Source organism: Triticum aestivum, chromosome 6B, assembly GCF_018294505.1.
Source record: "Triticum aestivum cultivar Chinese Spring chromosome 6B, IWGSC CS RefSeq v2.1, whole genome shotgun sequence".
Classification (NCBI taxonomy): Eukaryota; Viridiplantae; Streptophyta; class Magnoliopsida; order Poales; family Poaceae; genus Triticum; species Triticum aestivum.
In genome coordinates this window covers 200,270,253-200,291,815 of record NC_057810.1, presented here as the reverse complement: position 1 = coordinate 200,291,815, position 21,563 = coordinate 200,270,253, and positions in this window count along the sequence as shown.

Here is a 21,563-nt window from a genome sequence, read left to right as displayed (position 1 = left end):
CTACAACCCATATTGAGTCATAGCCTGAACGAGTCCTGGGCAATCCCGTGATAAAATCCATGCCTAGGTTATCCCACTTCCATTCAGGTATCGGCAATGGCTGTAGCAATCTCGCTGGCTTCTGATGCTCTGCCTTTACTCTCTGACATACATCACAAACTGCTACATATTCCGCAATATCCTTCTTCATTCCGGTCCACCAGAAAGAGTCCTTCAAATCCAGATACATCTTGCTATTTCCTGGGTGAATCGAATACGGTGAATCATGGGCCTCCTGCAGTATCAACTTCCTGATCTCTGGGTCATTAGGCACAAATGTGGTCCTCAAACCATAAGGTATCGTGCTCATCCTCACGAAATCCCTTAGCTTTTCCTTTGCTCATCTTCTCCTTTATCTCGGCAATCTCCTTGGCGGTCTTCTGAGCTTATCTGATCTTATCCATCAAAGTAGACTGAACCTCCAATGCTGCTACATAGCCTCTCGGAACTATCTCCAAACATAGCTCGCAAAGATCTTCGGCTAACTCCTTAGGTAACTCTCCGGTCATGAGGGTGTTGACATGGCTCTTGCAACTCAACGCATTGGCTACTACGTTAGCCTTTCCTGGATGATAATGCAACCTCATATCAAAATCCTTAATGAGCTCCAACCATCTCCTTTGCCTGAGATTTAACTCCTTCTGCGTGAAAATATACTTCAAACTCTTATGATCCGTGTACACCTCACAATGGTTTCCGATGAGAAAATGTCTCCATGTCTTCAACGCATGCACTATGGCTGCTAACTCCAAATCATGCGTAGCATAATTCAACTCATGGGGCTTAAGTTGTCGTGTGGCATATGAAACAACTCTTCCCTCCTGCATAAGCACAGCTCCAAGTCCTCGACGAGAAGCGTCACAACATACTTCATAATCCTTGCACTGATCTAGCAGAATCAACACTAGTGATGTAGCCAAACTGTCGTGGAATTAACATGTCAGATGTCCTAGTGCGAGGACTTAGTCGTGAGGCCAACGCATCTTTGTGGTAGCTTGAGAGGGGTTGAGCGGAATCGAGGGAAACACAATACAAGACAAAGATTTAGACAGCTTCGGGCCCCAGGAAACAACATCCGGTAATAGCCCTACATGTTGTTTATGGCTAGATCTCATTATCATCATGAGGAAGTCGCCGTAAACCGGATCTCCCAGCTATGTCTAACCTTTAAGATTATTCTTCCCCCCTTCTTGGGGCGCCATGCCCCTCCTTATATAAGTTGAAGGGGCGGGTTACATGTAGAGTCCATCTTGGACTAAGACTTAAACTATTTTGACTTCCCTTCATGGGCTTCTTAACGTCTTGGGCTTCATAACGTCTCGGGCTTCATAACCCATGGCAACCCAGTTATCACTGTCTGCCGGGTTATGACTGGTGCCGGTTTATGATGGTCTGCCGGTTTATCATGGTTTGTCGGTTTATGATTGTCTGCCGGTTTATGATTGTCTGTCGGGTTATGATTGACTTAACACCTGCCGGGTTATCATCTGACTTAACTCCTCCCGGGTTATCATCTGTCTTAACACCTGCCGGTTTACCACATGTCGGTTTACTATCTATCTTAGCTATCTGTCTTAACTGTCTGCCGGTTTACCACTCACCGGTTTACCAAGTCCCAGCCGGGTTATGACTCCGGCCGGGTCATACCGTGGGGTATATCCCTGACATTAGCCCCCGGTTTAATTTGGATTTATCCATGTTAAACTGATCATGAGAATCCTTAAGTCCTTGTCATTTCCTTCTTCTAGAAAATCCGGGTCAATAGGCCAGCTTCATAATCAATTTGCTAACATTGGTTTGTCACAAAGAAATATTGTGAAGAATAATTCATTTGACTCAGCTCCCAATGCTTAACAAAAATATTGGTCCTTGTAATATTCATCTGATCTTCAGCCGGTTTAATGATGTAGAACTTGCCAGTTTATCGTTGCCAAGATTGCCGGTTTATAAAACTAATAATTCCGTGTCATGATTGTTGCAGACACCAGGCCATCATGATTGGTGATGCCGGGTCAATAATTGTTGGTGACGCCGGGTCATAATTGTTGCTGACACCGGGTCAATCTGGTTAGCTCAAAACTGAAAATTGGAAGATATTTCTCTCTTATATCCATATTACCTATAGCCCCCATGTCTTGAACAGAACAAAGTGATGATTTGAGATTTGTTTCCATATAATTACTACCACTTTGAAGAAATCCATGTTGTTCATCTCAGTCACTAGTAAAAACTGAATACTCCATATTATGTAGCCCCCAAGTGCCGGGTTGTCATGCTTGCAGCAACCTGGGACTTGAAATTGCCTTATGCTCATAAGAACTTCAACCAGTGTAGCCCCCAAGGGCCGGGTCATGTAATAATGAGCAGGGACTTTGTAAATATAATCATGTAAACTTTGAACAACAACGTGTATCCCCCAAGGGCCGGGTCATTACAATGTGATGAGTCGGGTCTTCAATAAGGTGAGCAAACAATGACTTTGCATTAGCCCCCAAGTGTCATGGTGCATGCTTGCAGTGACATGAGACTTGCATATTTGATGTGATCTCAACTTGAATAATGTAGCCCCCAAGTGCCGGGTCATAAGCCTGCGGCGACTCGGGACTTATTCCTTTCATTACAGAATGAATCATATCCATCAATAAAATAATATCCATTGTGCTAAAGCAACTTTGAAAACCTTAATCACAATACTGGTTATTGATAACCATGATAAAAATCCAGCCATGTTGGCTATTTAAAGGTTTGAATAATATAACCTGGTTTGAAAACCGATTCCTGCAATATATACCGGTATATCCGTGCCCATATGATACATGCTATGATGATGTAATGATGATGCAATGTATGACGCCATATATGATGATGTATGTGTATGATCAAGAGGGTTTAAGTTATGGTTCGGATACGACCAGAGCCCCCAAGTAGTCATAATTGTGGCATTGTGCCAATCAAGAGGTGTAGCTAAGGTTCGAATACGACCAAGCCCCTAAGTGATTTCCCTAGTGCCCTTATGCCTATCAAGAGGTGTAGCTATTGTTCGAACCATAGCCCCCAACTGATTTCCCTGGTAGCCTTACGCCAATCAAGAGGGTATAAGCTATGGTTCGGATATGACCAGAGCCCCCAAGTGATTATCCTGGTGGCCTTACGCCGATCAAGAGGGTATAAGCTATGGTTGGGATACGACCAGAGCCCCCAAGTGATTTCGCTGGTGGCCTTAAGCCTATCAAGAGGTGTGACTATGGTTTGAACATAGCCCCAAGTGATATTGTGAGGTGCGCTCAAGGGATACCCATGTTTGAGTTGTGCTGTGCGGCAGACTCTCTTTGGCCCCTTATGATAATATTGGCAAGATAGCCGGATTACCGAAGTAACCAGATATGTGCTCTTATGATAATATTGGCTCGATAGCCATATCAATAGGGTAGTCACAACTGTGATCAACCATAGGATAAGCCAATAAGGCAGGATACCCATGTTTGAACCGCGCATCATGGCAGCAAGTTCTCTTTGGCAACCTTTAACTTTTTGAAAGAGATAAATTCTTCTTGAACCGGGATTTTGAACTGGATATTGAGAGCGTCGGAGCTTTGCAAGAGATAGTTTCCTCTTAAACCGGATTTGAACCAGATACTAAGGGCTTCAGTGATGTGTGGGAGACGGGATTTCCCTTAAACCGGACTATAAACCGGAAGCATCATTGTGAGCCGGAATATTTCTGACGGCCTTTAAATTTTTATCAATTTAACAGTAGCCTCCGGTACCGAGTTATCTTTCCCTTCAACATCCTGGGGCACTTGAAATGTTGAAACTGGCAAGACTTGCTGAGTCATATCATCATAGCCCCTGAGTCTTAAGATGACTCAAGGAGTTGTCTTGAGATTCTCCGTACTTGACCATAGCAGAAGGTATATATCATTGGTTTGATAACGCGATGTAACCCACATAAGGTTGAGGTGACTGCGATGGGTTATAATTATTACCGTATGAGCCGTGTCAACAACTTGGCCAATGGTTCCTTCCAACTGACTATTTGAAGTTTAACTGAACTGTAGTGGCAGCGATTTGTGCGCATGTCCATTGAACCATCCAGCGCAGACAGTGGCTGATGATAATTTACCTCCAATTTGTTGGAAGAAAACCGGGCTACCCAAGTAGTGACTGGCTTTTTATTCAATAAATAACTCATGCAAACAGATGCGGCCCGACGTGTTGATGTAGACCAGGCCTCGGGGGCCGCAATTTGCGCATGTCCATTGACAATGAGCAGACGCGATCCCAACAAGCTGATGTGGACCGGACCGCAAGGGCAACAACTTGTGTGCGTCCATTCATCATGTGATATGTTCCGGATTATCCCCAAGCAGAAATATTATCAATCCGTGCTCCACGTCCGTGGTATAAACCACATTTGTAGTGAATAATGGTCCTGTGTATAAAAATTCACAAATCAAAGTAATTTGTCCTTTGATAGAAATAATGTGTGTTAATAAAACAAATTGTAGATGGATATCACCTGATGTTTGCAGATAGCAAATGACTTTGGATGACGAATGATCCGTTCACCGCAACAGAGGCAATGGCTTAACGCACTGCACCGGTCGGCTCAGACGGACCCTCCGGGTCATGTTTGACCTCTTTTTTTGGGTAGATCACTTCCTATCCAGGGTATGCTGTCACTGATGGTTCCCTCGAGCGAATTAATCTGAGCTTTTGTTGTCATAGCCGTGAGATCAGAAAACCAAAAATCCAGAATGGAGCCCTTTGTTTCCACGTGAGAGCTCCTGTATTGATTGATTGCCTTTGAATGTTACTTGATGTATATACGGCAATGTTGGACGTATATGGTGTATATACGGTGATTATATGATTGTACTGCTATTCTGTCTGCCATTGCTACTGTCCTTAACCCGGATATCTTGTGCGGCTGTATGCCTCCTCGCGGCGTGCTATCCGGAAGCTCGTTGTCATCGTCCACACGTAGCGCTCATGTTGCTTCCTTTATTCTGTCGCACCGGAGGTGGCCATGGCCGCTGGATCTTGAGATATCCTGAGCAAGAGAAACACCAGCACATACTGAATTTGTACGCACACATACGTATTGGGTGACCGGCCACAACAAGCAATCAGCGGAAGGAGTCTGCAGGGGCCAGCGGGGGCATGTGGCGCAAAGGTGCAGGGGCGCAGCAAAGGCAAAGAACAGCGGCTGTTCAATAGGAGCACCGGCGAGTCTCGGCCTTGGCGGTTTCAAGGAAAGCACACCGGTTGGAGCGGAGATGGTTACTGGGCGGCCATGAGGAGGCGAGATGGGCGATAGAGTCACAGGGCCGTTCAGCACGAGATAAGCAATTTGAAGCCCTGGCGGAGGCTAAACTGGCGGGCGGCTTGAAAGTATGGCACTCAGCGCGCTAACTCAGACGTGGGCGCGGGCGCGGCTTGACTTGGAGGCGGCGTAACCCGGGGTTTGATCCGGTTTTGAGGCCGCAGGACTAAGCTCGGCCGTGGCAAGCAGTATGTGGCTCGGAGGCGCGTCTTGGGCGCAGAGATGAACCGGCTACATCGAGGCACGTTTTGGGCGGGTCCATGAGGCGCGCCCGCTGCTGCAGCGGATTGAAGTGACAGCCTGCACCGACGGTGACTCGGGCCGGCTTGTAGTCGGAGCAGCGCGCGCGTCAGACGGCGGAACCGAGGCCGAGGCGGGTCGAGACAAGAGGCGCCAGAGGAGTAGACGGCCACGTGGGGCGGAACCGGCGCCAATCTTGGGCGGAGGTGACCCGGTCAAGAAGCGGAAGCATCGATCGTGAAAGGCGGCTTGTCCTCGCTGGTTTTGAAGATGGCCAGCGAAAACATCTCGCGGAGGAAGAATCCAGCTACTCTAGGCAGTAGAGCCGGTCTTAAGGTCATCCGTGACCGCAGCGGCATCAGAACATGGCCACGGTAGCGTTGGCAGCCCAAGGCAGCAGGAGTGGTGGTTCATGAGTACGGTGACTCAGCCAATGCAAGGCCGGCTTGATCTGAAAGCAGCTGGCGGAGGCGACGACGAGCGTCGGGAGCGGCAAACCGGCGAGGGCAGCTCAATCGGTCCGTTCATGGGCACGACTACTGATATGGCACACCAGACCCGGCCAGATCGGCGACTCGGCAGAAGGTTGTATACTTTGGGCATTGAGATTGAGGCCTGACTGCGGCGGGTTACCGCAGCGGGTCACCGTGACGGGTCACCGAAGCAGGGCGGTTCGAGCACCAAGGAATCTGTCCGGCTTGAGGCGCGCTGTGCTCGACGGCAGCAAGGGCATGGAGGCAGAGCTAAACCGGTGGGTCACTCGATGGAGGTTCAAGAACTGCCGGTTCGGAGGCAGAGTCGCGTGGCCGGGAGGCGGAATCAAGACTAGGTTGGGCATGGCTCGGTGTTGGCCCTGAGCGAGGGACGGCCTGAAGCGGTAGGGCCGGCTCAACCCGGCGGTAGCGGCACCCGCGAAGCGAGATCACGGTGGAAGTTGCTTCCAAGTACTGGCACTTGCAACCAATCCCATGGCGATTTGATGTTATGGCTCGTCTTCACCTTGGCTTCCATCCAATATGTGAGAAGTACTAGTTGAATTAGTAATTTGATTTTAAGCGGTGATTTGGGTCTTCCCGTGAGACTCGTCTGAAGTAGTTGGGCTAGGACCGGGTGCTACGGTGCGGGTCAGGAGCAGAGGTCCAGCGGGCTGAGTCCACGCTGGCGGTTTACAGCCGGCCGTTGTCGTAGTTAACTCTCTCGGTCACTTTGATGACGAGCGGAGAGGCTTGGCGGGTCAGGAGTGCGTCGACCGAAGGAAGGCCCTAGCAGAGGCAGCAACCATAGCAGAGGAGAATGAGGCGAGGTCGGACCAGCCGTGTTGACTCCTCCGTATCGTGGTGTCTTTGATCATCCACGCCTGGATCATGGTGATTGGATAACCTCCGCCCGGGTCCTTGGTTTGTCTTGATTTGTACTCATAATTCCTGAAGCGCATGTCTGCAAAATCTTAAGTAGTTGCTTTACGGATCCACCTTGGGACAACCCTTGTACCAATCAATCTTGGAAATAGCTTCAGCTGACCACTGTATCGCCCGATGGACTTTCTATTTGAACTCGGCGACTTGTGCTGGCTCCGCTGATCTCGGCGGTTTGTTGTGACACACAGACGCTGCTCTAACTTTTCCCTGAACTTAAATTTCGCAGATTGTAAATCTGGACCAATAAACACAAAGCTAACACTGATCCTTCGGAACCAGTATTTTTTCATCCAAGAAATTACGAACTTTCTCAATCCCTAAAAAAGATCCCTCCAAGAACTCATCACCACCGTGCGTCAAGCCCCACGGTGGGCGCCAACTGTCATGGAATTAACACGTCAGATGTCCTAGTGTGAGGACTTAGTCGTGAGACCAATGCATCTATGTGGTAGCTTGAGAGGGGTTGAGCGGAATCGAGGGAAACACAACACAAGACAAAGATTTAGACAGCTTCGGGCCCCGGGAAACAACATCCGGTAATATCCCTACACGCTGTTTGTGGCTAGGTCTCATTATCATCATGAGGAAGTCGCCGTAAACCGGATCTCCCAGCTATGTCTAACCTTTAAGATTATTCTTCCCCCTTCTTGGGGTGTCCTGCCCCTCCTTATATTAGTTGAAGGGGCGGGTTACATGTAGAGTCCATCTCGAACTAAGACTTAAACTATTTTGACTTCCCTTCATGGGCTTCTTAACGTCTTGGGATTCATAACGTCTCGGGCTTCATAACCCCTGGCAACCCAGTTATCACTGTCTGCCGGGTTATGACTGGTGCCGGTTTATGATGGTCTCCCGGTTTATGATGGTCTGCCGGTTTATGATTGTCTACCGGTTTATGATTGTCTGTCGGGTCATGATTGACTTAAGACCTGCCGGGTTATCATCCGACTTAACTGCTGCCGGGTTATCATCTGTCTTAACACCTTCCGATTTACCACCTGCCGGTTTACCGTCTATCTTAGCTATCTATCTTAACTGTCTGTCGGTTTACCACTCACCGGTTTACCAAGTCCCAGCCGGGTTATGACTTCGGCCAGGTCATACCGTGGGGTATATCCCCGACACAAACGTTTCTTCAACTCCTGGAAACTGGCCTCACATTCCTCAGTCCATTTGAACTTGGTGTCCTTCTTCAACAACTCTGTCATAGATTTTGCAATTTTCGAGAAATCCTCAATGAACCTCCGGTAGTATCCCGCGAGTCCAAGAAAACTCCAGATCTCTCCAACTGATGTGGGTGCTTCCCTATTTGTCACAGTGACAACTTTGGTGGGGTCTACTGCTATTCCTTCTACGAATATCACATGTCCGAGGAATCCAACTTCTTTCAACCAAAACTCACACTTGCTGAACTTGGCATATAGCTGATGTTCTATGAGATTTCCAAGTACCAAACGCAACTACTCCTTATGCTCCTCTTCGTTCTTCGAGTAGATGAAAATATCATCAATGAACACCACGACGAACTTATCCAGAAATTCCATAAACACTTTGTTCATCATGTTCATAAACTAGGCAGGTGCGTTAGTCAGGCCGAATGACATAACGGTATACTCATATGCCCGTACCTTGTGGTAAAAGTTGTCTTGGGTATATCCTGCTCTCGAATCTTCAGCTGCTGGTATCCTGATCATGGATCGATCTTGCAAAATACCTTAGCTCCTTGCAATTGGTCAAACAAATCATTGATCATCGACAGTGGGTACTTGTTCCTGATTGTTACTTCATTCAATCCTCGATAATCAACAACCATCCTCAACGATCCATCCTTCTTCTCCACTAGAAGCACTGGTGATCCCCAAGGTGACGAACTTGGGCGAATATAGCCTTTATCCAGTAACTCCTTAATATGCTTCTTAATTTGCTCAAAATCCTTTGCGGGCATCCTGTATGGTCTCTTAGATATTGGCCCTGTGCCTGGCAAAAGCTCAATCAAAAACTCAATGTCTCTATCCGGTGGCATGCCTGACAACTCTTCTAGAAATATGTCAGGGAAATCCTTCACCACTGGTACTTCCTCCTGTACAACTCCTGATAAGGAATTCTCTTGAGTCCTCTTTGGCTCATGCCGTGACACATACTTGATCCTTCTTCCTTCTGGGGTGGTGAGAAAAATTGACTTACTGGCGTAATCGATGTTTCCTCCATACATCGATAGCCAATCCATACCCAGAATCACATCCAAACCTTGCGACTCCAAAATATTTAGATCTGAGGGGAAAACATGCCTACCTATGGTCAATGGCATCTGAAAACATCCTTGACTTGCCATATACTCCGCTCCTGATGAGCTTACTAACATAGGTGTTCTTAGAACTTTGGTGGGCAGTTTTTATACTTATCCACAAATCCCCTTGATATGTATGAATGCGATGCACTAGTATCAAAAAGAACGATTGCAGTAAATGACTTAACCAAAAACTTACCTATTACTGCATCTGGCTGGGCTTCAACCGCCTCCACGTTAACGTGGTTCACCTGTCCCATGTTGAAAGGGTTCGGCTTCTTCCCAGAGCTTCCATTGCCATTTACATTCTTTGCTTGGGACTTTCATTGGCATAATGTCCAGTCTTCTGGCACTTGTAGCAAGTGACGTGGCTCAGATCCTTCTTGGCTGGGGTTGATGGGTTGGTACGGTTCTGGCCGTTGCTTCCTCCATTACCATTGCCATTCCTAGGGCCACTATGGTTGTGCTAACTCCCTCCATTATGATTGTGGCCTCCATGGTTATGCTGAAAAGGTCCTCCCAAGTTTGGGGTAAAATGAGGCTTCTACTGAGCTCCAAAATTGTACTTCCCTTGTCCATACTTCCTCTGGCGGCTGTCAAATTGCTGCTGCTTCCCTTCAATCATGAGAGCTCTATCTACCAACTCCTGGTAGTTGTTGAAGGTTGCCACCATCAACTACATGCTCAGATTATCATTTTAGTCCTTCCAGAAACTTCTCCTGCTTAGCTGCATCTGTAGCAACGTCATCTGGGGCATAACGTGCTAGCTTACTAAAGTCATCCACATACTGGCCAACTGTACATCCTCCTTGGTGCAAGTTGCGAAACTCACGCTTCTTCATGGACATAGCTCTTGCTGAAACATGGGTAGTACGGAAAGCCTGATGAAACTGATCCCATGTGACAGTGTCGATAGGGTAAGTGGCTGTGAAATTCTCCCACCATGATGCTGTGGGTCCATCAAGCTGGTGTGCGGCAAAACACACTCTCTCCGCAACTGTGCATCCTGCAGTGTTCAACTCCCTCCCAATCTTTTGGAGCCAATTATCTGCAACTATCGGCTCGGTGCTACTAGAGAACACCGACGGATTAAGCCTCAAGAAACGGGATAAGTGATCAACATGTGGTGGTAGTGGTGGGTTGTTGTTGTTGTTGTTATTGTTGTTGTTTCCCTGATTCTGATTCTGGACTAGTATCTGCATCAATGCATTCTGCTGCTGGATCAACTGAGTGAGCTATGGTGGGAAAGCAAATCCATTGTCACGTCTCGGAGGCATCTGAGGGTTTATAAAGGATGAGAATACATAATAGAAATAGATCTAGAGGGAAAACTACCCATATGCACATGAGACATACACAATCAATATCACTTCAATCAATTAAAAACAAGGGCATACATCGATCTAACGATCGTTACAAAAGTGCTCGGAATATGCTATATACATGGGGGCATACTACTACTGTTATGGTGGTCTACTAGAAAAATTGATCGGTCAAAGACTCCATGATATCTGCTCCAGCTTCATCAACATAGTCATCATCACTATAGTCAGGGTCCGAGTCGGTGTCGTCGATGATGATGTAGTTCTCCGGGCAAGTGGAATCATCGTCTTCTCCTCCTGGCGTGGGGTATCCCATGAATACTTTTAGCTTCTTGTTTAGGTCATCATTCTTCTCCACGAGTGTCGTCATTTCCTCCTCATATCCATTGCGTGTAGTCTTGAGTTCTTCTTCCAGCTTTGTGATCCTGGTCATTGCCTTCTTCAGATCTATCATGTCTGCGCACATCTGGTTCTCCTAGCGACGAATGTGTTGGTTTAACTCCTGGATGAAAGCTGCAATAGCTCTATCCTTCCTGGTGCTGATCATCTCCCATTCCTCATCTTGGCGCCCACAAATCTGGTAGATAGTATCCTTGAGATGTAATGCCCCAGATCCGATGCGCCAGGTGTTTGTCAGTTATTCATCGTCATTGCCATGTCTTTTTCTTGCGTGTTGCATTTCATCATGTCATCATGTGCATTTCATTTTGCATACGTGTTCGTCTCATGCATCCGAGCACTTTCCCCGTTGTCCGTTTTGCAATCCGGCGCTCCTATGTCCTCCGGCGTCCCCCTCTTCTCTCTTTTTGAGAGTGGGTGTTAAACGTTCTCGGAATGGACCGAGGCTTGCCAAGTGGCCTTGGTACACCACCGGTAGACCGCCTGTCAAGTTTCGTGCCATTTGGAGGTCGTTTGGTACTCCAACGGTTAACCGGATAATCATAAAACCCCCCTTCTCTTTGCAGCCCAACACCCCTTCCAAAGTGGCCCAAAACCCATCTAACTCCCCTCCATGCTCTCGTTCGTTCGATCACGATCGTGTGGGCGAAAACCGCTACTCATTTGGACTCCGCTAGCTCCCTCTACCTATAAATATGTGGCCTTCCCCGAAAAATCGTAGACGAAACCCTAGCCTCGCTCCCCTCGCGCGCCGGACATGTCCAGCCCCGCCGGACATGTCCAGCCGCCACGTCGCCCGACCAATCCCGATAGGCCACGTCACCCCCGCCGCCGCTGCCAGCCAACCAGCCGCCGCCACGTCACCGCGCCTGTCCGCCCGCGCCGTCCCCGCCGCCGCGGCCCGCGGAGCCCAATGCGGGCCCGCGCGAGCCCGGTCGCGGCGCCGCCCAGGCCCGAGCGCCGCCGCCCGCTCACCCCGCTCGCCCCCGTCGCCGGCGTGCCTCCGCTCCGCCACCGACGTGTTCCGCCACCTCGCCGGCCAGCCTCCGCTGCCGTCCTCCGGCGCCCTGCCGCCGTCGCCTCCCAGGCGCCCCGCGGCCCGGCCCTTCGTCGCCGGTCCCCGCCGCAGTGCGCTTCATCCGTCCACCGCGCCGCCATGGGAGCTCGCCGGAGCAGCTCCCTCGCGCGCTGGCCCGCGCCGGTGACCGCTCGCGCGCCCGGCCATGCCTCCCCTCACCGCCTTCGCATCTCCCCGGCCCCGAGCTCCCCGCCTCACCGGAGGACACCGGCGCCGCCCCGCGCGCTCGCCTCTGGCGCCGGTTCGCCTCGCCTCCCTCGCGCCCCATCGCCATCCCGCCGGATCCGGCGAGATCCGGCTGGAGGAGATCTCCCCGGCCCCGGATCTGCCTCCCCGGCGTCTTCCCCGTCTTCTCTGACAAGCTCTCCGGCGATCCTCGATATCCGCGCCACTGTTGACTTTTTCCCCGGGGTGAGAAAACTGCTAAGTCCCGATTCTTCTAATATTAGCATGCCATGTTTGACCTGCTGTAACTCTGCATCCGTAGCTCCATTTCGTGTGTGTAATATGTCAAATTGTTCGCCTCGAAGAGTACATCATTTCATTCCATTGCATCATATTCATTTGAGGTCATCTAGATGTCCGAATCATTGTTGTAAGAGTGCTTCATGATGTTTTCTGCAGTCTGTTAACAGAACGAGCTCTTTTGTCATTTTTGCCATAATTGACGTGTGCATCCTATGAGGTTGATGTCTACATGTGTCTTGATCTATGCTATGTCTTCTTTACAGTGGTGCTTGCTATGCATTTTTGTGGTCAATGTGGTGACTAGCACAAGCATGCAAACTAGGCATCGTGATGTTGCTGATTTTAGTCCCTGTTCTGCTGTTATTTTCATGCCATGTAAACTTGTTGCTACAGAGAGATCCATGCATATTTTGAGATACTTCAGTAAGGGTGTTTTGAACATATGGTTATTGTCTATCCATTTATGCCCTTTGTTGCAATTATGGAGTAGTCTAGCATGTCATTTGAGTGCTCTACTTTTGCTTCAAAATGTTTCCTGGCAGATTGTTTACATGTTACTCAATTTGGCCAAGCTTGCTATAGTTGATCCTTGCATGCTATGGACTTGTTCTTGCCTTGGTTGGTTACACAAACATGTCTTCTTGATGATGCTATGCTTATATTGTTATGCAATGACTTGTGGTGAGTGAATCGAGCTTGTTAAGTAGGGTTCATGATGTTGTTGTTTTGCTAGGCTGAATCTGTTATTTCGTGATGCTATATAAACATGCTTCTACTAATCATTCTATGCATAATCTGGAGATGTTCTATAAACATGTTTTGATCTACATGTCATCCTATATCCATCCATGCCTCCGGTTGCATTTATAGGTTGCTTTAGCTTGATGTAATCTTGCTCTAAAGTTGCTTCATAATGTTGATGTCAGCCTGTTTACATTAAGTTCACTTGTTCCCATGTGTTTTGCTAGTGATCCATGCACCATATGACCTTGCTATTGCCATGCTTAGCTTCACAAACACGCCTTCTTACTGTTGGTTGCCTTGCCATGCCTTGTATTGTTCTGTAGTGAGTTGCACAAGCTCATCTACATGCCTTCATAATTCTGTTTCTGCCATGTTTGAATCTGTAATATAACTTGCCATGTTTACGTGGGTGCCATCATATTTTCTGATCCTTTTTGGCTTATGGTCAGTAAGGGACTTTTGATCTATGCAATTAGTAGATTCATGCCATGCCATTTTTTGCCATTATAAGTTCTTGTAACTTGTTGTTTGATAGCTCTAAACATTGCATCGTGATGTTATTTTCTGCAAAGTCTGAAATTGTTATAACTTGCAATCTTACCATGTGTGTTTGAGCATGTTCTAGTGATTTCTAGAGATATCTCAGTGTTCATGTTTTGTAATTCTTCACCTGTACATCATGCCCATGCCTTTTGTTATTATGTTGAGGTGCTGTAGCATGTTGTTTTGATGCTTGCAATATGCCTAGTTGCTGTTTTGGACAGCTTGTCCTTTAAACTTGTTTAGATTGTGTGTGTTAAACCGTTGCTCCGTTTTGAGTGTGCTCTATATGAAACTTGTTTAGTTTTTCATGTAGTTCCATATTATCATGTCGCATCCTTGTTTTGAGGTGTTTGCTTGATGTTTGGGTGCATTTTGCATCAATGCCATGTTTAACTTGTTTTGCTCATATCTTCTAGGCCGTAGCTCCGAACTAAATGAACTTTATATGTAACTTGACTAGAATCTCGTGTAGATCATCTTTGTGCATCTTAACTTGCTGTTTAACAACTTGAACATAAGGTTTATTCAGATCTGGACCAATTTCGAAATTTTCATATGAGGACTTACCGGAATTGATATATGTTGTTCCCGGCCTCATTTAAACTTGCCTTGATGTGTTGCTCTTGTTTGCATCATCTCTTGCCATGAGTAGCTTCATGTAGTCTTGTCATGCATCATGTCTTGTTCATGTGTGGTGTGTTTACCTTGCTGTGTTCTTCTTTTCGATAGTTCCTGTTTCGTTGCGATCGTGAGGATTCGTTCGTCTACGGTTGGTTCGGCTTCATCCGTTCGTCTTCTTCATGGACTCGTTCTTCTTCCTTGCGGGATTTCAGGCAAGATGACCGCTACCCTAGATCTCACTACTATCATTGCTATGCTAGTTGCTTCGTTCTATCGCTATGCTGCGCTACCTATTACCTGTTTATCAAGCCATCCCAAATTGCCATGAACCTCTAAGCTTTGACACCTTTCCTATGCAAACCATTGATTGGCTATGTTACCGCTTTTGCTCAGCCCCTCTTATAGCGTTGCTAGTTGCAGGTGAAGTTGAAGATTTCTCCATGGTGGACAGGATTATGTTTGGGATATCACAATATCTCTTATATTATTAATGCATCTATATATTTGGTAAAGGGTGGAAGACTCGGCCTTTTGCCTAGTGTTTTGTTCCACTCTTGCCGCCCTAGTTTCCGTCATACCGGTGTTATGTTCCCGGATTTTGCGTTCCTTATGCGGTCGGGTGATTTATGGGACCCCCTTGACAGTTCGCTTTGAATAAAACTCCTCCAGCAAGGCCCAACCTTGGTTTTACCATTTGCCTCACCACCACCTATACCTTTCCCTTGGGTCGGCCAACCCGAGGGTCATCTTTATTTTAGCCCCCCCCCCCCGGGCCAGTGCTTGTCTAAGTGTTGGTCCGAACTGAGCAACCTGCGAGGCCACCTCGGGGCAACTCGAGCGCTGGTTTTACTCGTAGCTTGACTTATCCGGTGCTGCCCTGAGAACGAGATATGTGCAGCTCCTATCGGGATTGTCGGCGCATCGGGCGGCTTTGCTGGTCTTGTTTTACCATTGTCGAAATGTCTTGTAAACCGGGATTTTGAGTCTGATCGGGTCTTCCTGGGAGAAGGTCTATTCCTTCGTTGATCGCAAGAGCTTGTCATGGGCTAAGTTGGGACACCCCTGCAGGGTATAATCTTTCGAAAGCCGTGCCTATGGTTATAGGCAGATGGGAATTTGTTAATGTCCGGTTGTAGATAACTTGACACCAGATCTGAAATAAAATGCATCAACCGCGTGTGTAGCCGTGATGGTCTCTTCTCGGTGGAGTCCGGGAAGTGAACACGGTTTCTGGGTTATGATTGACGTAAGTAGGAGTTCAGGATCACTTCTTGATCATTGCTAGCTTCACGACCATTCCTTTTGCTCTCTTCTCGCTCTTATTTGCGTATGTTAGCCACCATATATGCTTAGTCGCTGCTGCAACCTCACCACTTTACCCCTTCCATTCCCTTTAAGCTTTGCTAGTCTTGATACCCATGGTAATGGGATTGCTGAGTCCTCGTGGCTCACAGATTACTACAACAACAGTTGCAGGTACAGGTTATGCGATGATCATGACGTGAGAGCGATGCTTGATTCCGTTGAGTTCTTCTTCTACTTCTTCGATCAGGGGATAGGTTCTAGGTCGGCAGCCTGGGCTAGCAGGGTGGATGTCGTTTGAGTTTCTGCTTGTGATTCATCCGTAGTCGGATGATGCTCTTTTGTATTGTGATGTTGTATTCGTGTGGCATTGTATGCCTTATGTATGTATCCCCATCTATTTATGTAATGTTGATGTAATGATATCCACCTTGCAAAAGCGTTTCAATATGCGGGTCTATCCTTGGTGGGACCTTCGAGTTCCTTTTGGATAGGGTCGCATATTGGGCGTGACATGAGATCCTCGTGGTAAACTTCTCCAATGTGTCCCATGGTGATGTGGGCTGCCATGCTCTTTCCTAGATTCCAGGTTGGTGCATCAAAGGAAAACTCTATGGGCTCAGTGATGGGCACGAACGTCCTTCCTGGAAGTTGAACTCGAATCATCCAATGCTCCTCTTCTGGTAAAGTGGCGATGTAGGTCCTGGTGAAGCTTGGTACTCCGATATTCAGGTATCTAGTGACTTCCTTCAAGTGGCGTCCGAAAGGGGTATCTTCAACCGGTTGCGTGAACTTGTTCCTTGCATCCACCATCCTAAAAGAGTAGAAAAAGGAGAGGAGTCAGAAATGAGAAGAGAGTAGTGACATAGGGCTTTAGCTTAGTGGTCATGTCCTACAGTCAGCATGGGCTCTGATACCATCTTGTAGCGACCAGACCTCAAATAGTCTGATCTCTATGCATTAGTGTCATCCCTGGATCGGTAATGCTAACACGCACAATATTTGAAGGATTTATAACAGAGTAGCAATCACATGCTTATTACATCGAATGTCTCAAAAGAGAACTTATTACAATAAATATGGCTTAAGGCCATCTAATAACGATAACAGTGGAATGCTTAGAAGATAAAGTGAGTCCATCAACTCCAACGGCATCACTGAGTGAAAGATCACGACCTAAGGCACCTTACTCATCGTCTGAAAAGTCTGCAACATGAACGTTGCAGCCCGTAAACGGCTCAACACATGGAATATGCTGGCAACGTAACACATAGAGAGTAATGAACAGAATAATGCTATCACTACATGCATATTTGTCTGGTGGAAAGCTCTATGGTTACAGTTTTGCATAAAGCCAATTTTTCCCTACAACAAAGGAATAAATTTTATTTAACTATCATGGTGGTTGTTAAACATTGAGAAGGTTCACCCAACTCAATCCCAATTAAGCATCATCATTAAACCCAATCAAATTAACATTTAAGAGTCGTGAGATCTACATGATAATCCAAGTACTAGATACTCAAAACATCCATAACCGGGGACACAGCTAACCATGTTTAGTTTATACACTCTGCAGAGGTTTGCGCACTTTTCCCTACAAGACTTGATCTCCTCCGTTGGAATTCTCGCACTACACGGTGTTTGAGAAACGGATGACTGAGACATAGTCTTTTAGAAGTGTCTGCACCTTACGATGGGTAGACAGTTACACCTACTTTCCCCTACATCTGCTAGTCTACCACTGTAAGAGTTCACACGACTTAATCAACTATGCTAGAGCCCATAATAGCTTGTGGCTGCACACAGAAATTTCTAGCATGAATAATCTTATGATCCCTTTGAGACTGGGTTGCAGTCCATAAGAGAATCAAACGGTACCCCGGGATTTCCAAAAATACAGGCAACACTGGGTTCCCCAGGTGCCCCAATGCACCCAGATGTGTCTTAAAGTTGCCACCTTAAGTTGAACCATTAATTAACAATACTCACATCTGTCATGGATACACTCACCCATCTACAAGCATAGCATAGCAATATAAGCAAACGTAGAAGTAACTCCCAAAGGTTTGATAATAAACAGGACAATAGGTACTACCTCAACTACTTCCCAAAACCCACATATTAATCAGATCATAACCATGCAACTGTTTGAGGATTGATCTAATGCAATAAAAATGGGTAGTAAAGAGGTATGATCAAAGTGTTACTTGCCTTGTTTATGATCCATGAAACCTATAGACTCGTAGTAGCACGCTACGCACTCCGGGTACTCTATCACAAACAAACAAGCATACCATAAGCACTCATCTAATGCACGGATAAAACTCCAATAAGAGATCTAACCTGAAAGTTCAACTTAAGAACTCCGGTTTGCAAAAAGAAAGAAATCAAACGAAGCAACGAAACTCAAACGGCGAAAGAAACAAGCTTCGTTTACTAATCTGGACCTAAGTCAAATTTTACAGTAGAAAAAACTTGTTTGAGTTGGTTAAACAGAATGAGGGTTTCAAGACAAAACTCTAAGTGCTTGAATCGCCTAATTCTGATAAACGAGCGAAAAGATAAACTAAAATGAAAATTAGGGCAGAAATCGCGATTGAAAATAATCGCGAAAAATCCCGGGAAAAAAGAAAAACTGACGAATAGGCTAATGAACGAACGTTCGCTGTCTGCGGTTAAACGATGAAAATCGTTCGTTAAAATGAAAGTACGGACGAACGTCAGCAAAATAAATAAACCGTCGGAAAAACCGATCTAACGAAAATAAACTGGAATTTAAAAAAGAATGGATCTAGATCTTGGGTTTACCGAAATAAACCGAAAAAATGGCGGCGGCGGTCAACTCCGGTGGTGGCAGCGGGGCACGGCGGCGGCGGTGGGGCTCGAGGCGGGCTAGGGTTCAGCGGCGGCTGCGGTGGGCTAGGGTGGCGAGGTGGCGGCTTATAAAGCCCGGGGCGAGGCAAGGTCCTTGTCGCCCACGGCGGCCCAAGTCGGTTTGACTTTTGTTAAATAATTCCACCATGCAGAAAAAGAAAGAAAAGAAACACTAAATGGACTCCAAAAATTCCAAAATAAATTTTCCCCGTTCTCTAAAAAGAAGTCGGACAAGGTGACCATTTATTTGGGCCTAAATGCAATTTTGAAAAATGCGCATTTTTCCTAATTCAAATAAAATGGCGATAAAACTCCGAAATAAAGTCTTATTTGATTTTAATATTTAATCTCCAATATTTCTTTATTTTGGGAAAGTAATTTTATTCCCTCTCGTTTATTTTTATAAAAGAAATATGTGAAGAGAAAATAATTTAAATCAAACGATCCTCTTTTCAAAATTTGAGAAAACTCAAATATGAAAATAACGAAATCCCCAACTCTCTCCGTGGGTCCTTGAGTTGCGTAGAATTTCTAGGATCAAACCAAAAATGCAATAAAATATGTTATGCAAAGATGATCTAATGTATAATATTCCAAATTGAAAATTTGGGATGTTACATTTAGTCATAAGGTACTGAGTCTTCCCAACAAGTCATTAAGGGGGGAAGCTTCGGAAGCATGATACCCAGTCTTCTTCAGCAAGCTGCCAGACGAAAGCTCCGAGCACAAGCTATTCAATCTCCCTTAACACGATACTCTCGATGGCTTCCAACATAAGCTATCCAATCTTCCTCAGTACGACACTGGTGCAAGATATTACACAGTGAGCTAGCAGCATATGGCGGTGCATCCCAAGGATTAGATCTGCAACAGTTTTGTCAGCAGTAAGAATCAGTCATAACACAAGTGTTTGCCTTGGGAATCTAGTGTTCAGCTACATGTATTCTCATATATTGTCAGCATGCTCCCAAGTTCTTACAAGTCACTCGTATGATGATGAAATCACGGTAAGGATCTGACAACCTCGCCGGTTATGCAAAAGGAAGAAAGCCATTTATACACCTCAGTGAGTGATGCAAGGACCGACAAAGTTTGAAGGAAGACAACATGGGACAACAATTTTGGCTGTGCTTAACAAAGCCAGTTTCCTCACAGCCGACAAAGTAATATTATAAAGCTTTGTCACGGTCTTGTATGGTTGACAACAACAATGAGCTCCATGCAAATGCATGTGGGTCTGGCATATATATGCCCTGAGACATGAACGAGGATAAAGTACGATTGCCAGAATATTACCCCTGACAGTACTTATGATCACACGAAGAATATATATGGCCAAGATCTTTTGGCAAAAAGATCCAAACAATAATGAAGAAGCAAGACCGGCAATACAGGTATGACAACTGTTGCATAAACAACATGGTACAAATACTCAGGACAGTCTGATTCTATATCGATCACCATGAATATACGCCCAAGGGGTCTACTCCGGTGTGTTAAGGACCTCATACCAAGGCAACCCGCTCAGCCAACTGTTACGGTCAGAATTGTCAGTATCGACTATCCAAGTCTGCCAGAACAGACCAAAAGCCAGTTCAGCAGTCTGACTCTCGCGGCCATGTTAAAGCATTACACGGCCTCTTATCCACATGGATATACCGACAGAATAAGTAATTAGTATGTTAAACAATAGTCTCCAAGCATGTGCCCTCACATATGGGAATCAATTAAAGGATCCTGCCGTGAACAAGATTCCTCTGTCAAAACCATCATCAGTCAAGTCGGTGGATACTATCGTTATAAGGCCGTGCCCCTTTATGCTGGTCACGACAGGTGATAGTCAGATATTTGGTACGGATTTGATACTCAAGACAGTGGAGCCAGTCAAGATGACTCAGGAATCCCTGCACGAAGTCAGATTCTGCCAGGAAAATGATTATTATTCACAACACTATTTTGAACCTAGAGGACATGCATCTATTTGAGCAACCCAATGCAAGGGGTAACAGATTGGGTGTCCACCGAGAAAGTTTGTTCACAAATTCATGGAATGTTGTCGGTGCTGGATGACACACCCATCAGAGACCACTCTCAGACTTGTGAGAGGGGCACGTATGTCAGTCATGATAACCTATCGCACCCCAGCTAAGCCGACAGTTATAAAAGAAATTGGAGCCAGTACAAATATGAACATGTGAGGTAAGACCTGTCAGAATGAAGATACAGTGACGCAAACCACCCTAGAGCAAGGTAGTCAGCCATATGAAATTCAGTGGGAACAACATACAAAGGAAAAAGGACACCTGAGTCGGAAACAATTTCCTCAAGTCGGAACATTCATACTTGTTCCCTGAGCAACCAAATCTTGAGGACGAGATTTCTTTAAGGGGGGAGGTTTGTAACGCCCTGGATTTTGGCCCTTTCTTTTTCTTTGTATTTTCTTTTGATTTTCTTTGGATTTTGCTTTGGGATTCTTTTTTCGTGGCTATGTGGTATGGAAACTTGGGAAGATCATCTCTTCCTAGTCTCCAAACTGGATTGTCATCCTCAAAACAATCCCAAGATCATGTCATTCTCCATCTTGAACCAAACCCAATATTCTTTTTATTGGGAATATTCCTTTTTCAGTTAAAGGAATAACCCTATTTGTCCTAGGTTGTGAAGCAACCTATATTTCTATCACTCCTAAAATTCCCAAATAATTCTCATAAATTGTTTGGGTCATACCTTCCACAACTATGTCAAAACCCTTCCTTGCCATGTTCAAAAATAATTCACCAATATTACTTTTCCTATTCTGCCCTAAATGGCACTTTGTGCAGGAAGTGCTATTTATCCTTGCTTGATTGCTCCCAAACTTTTAGGCACCTTTTCCTATCCATATCATTGAATCATGCCA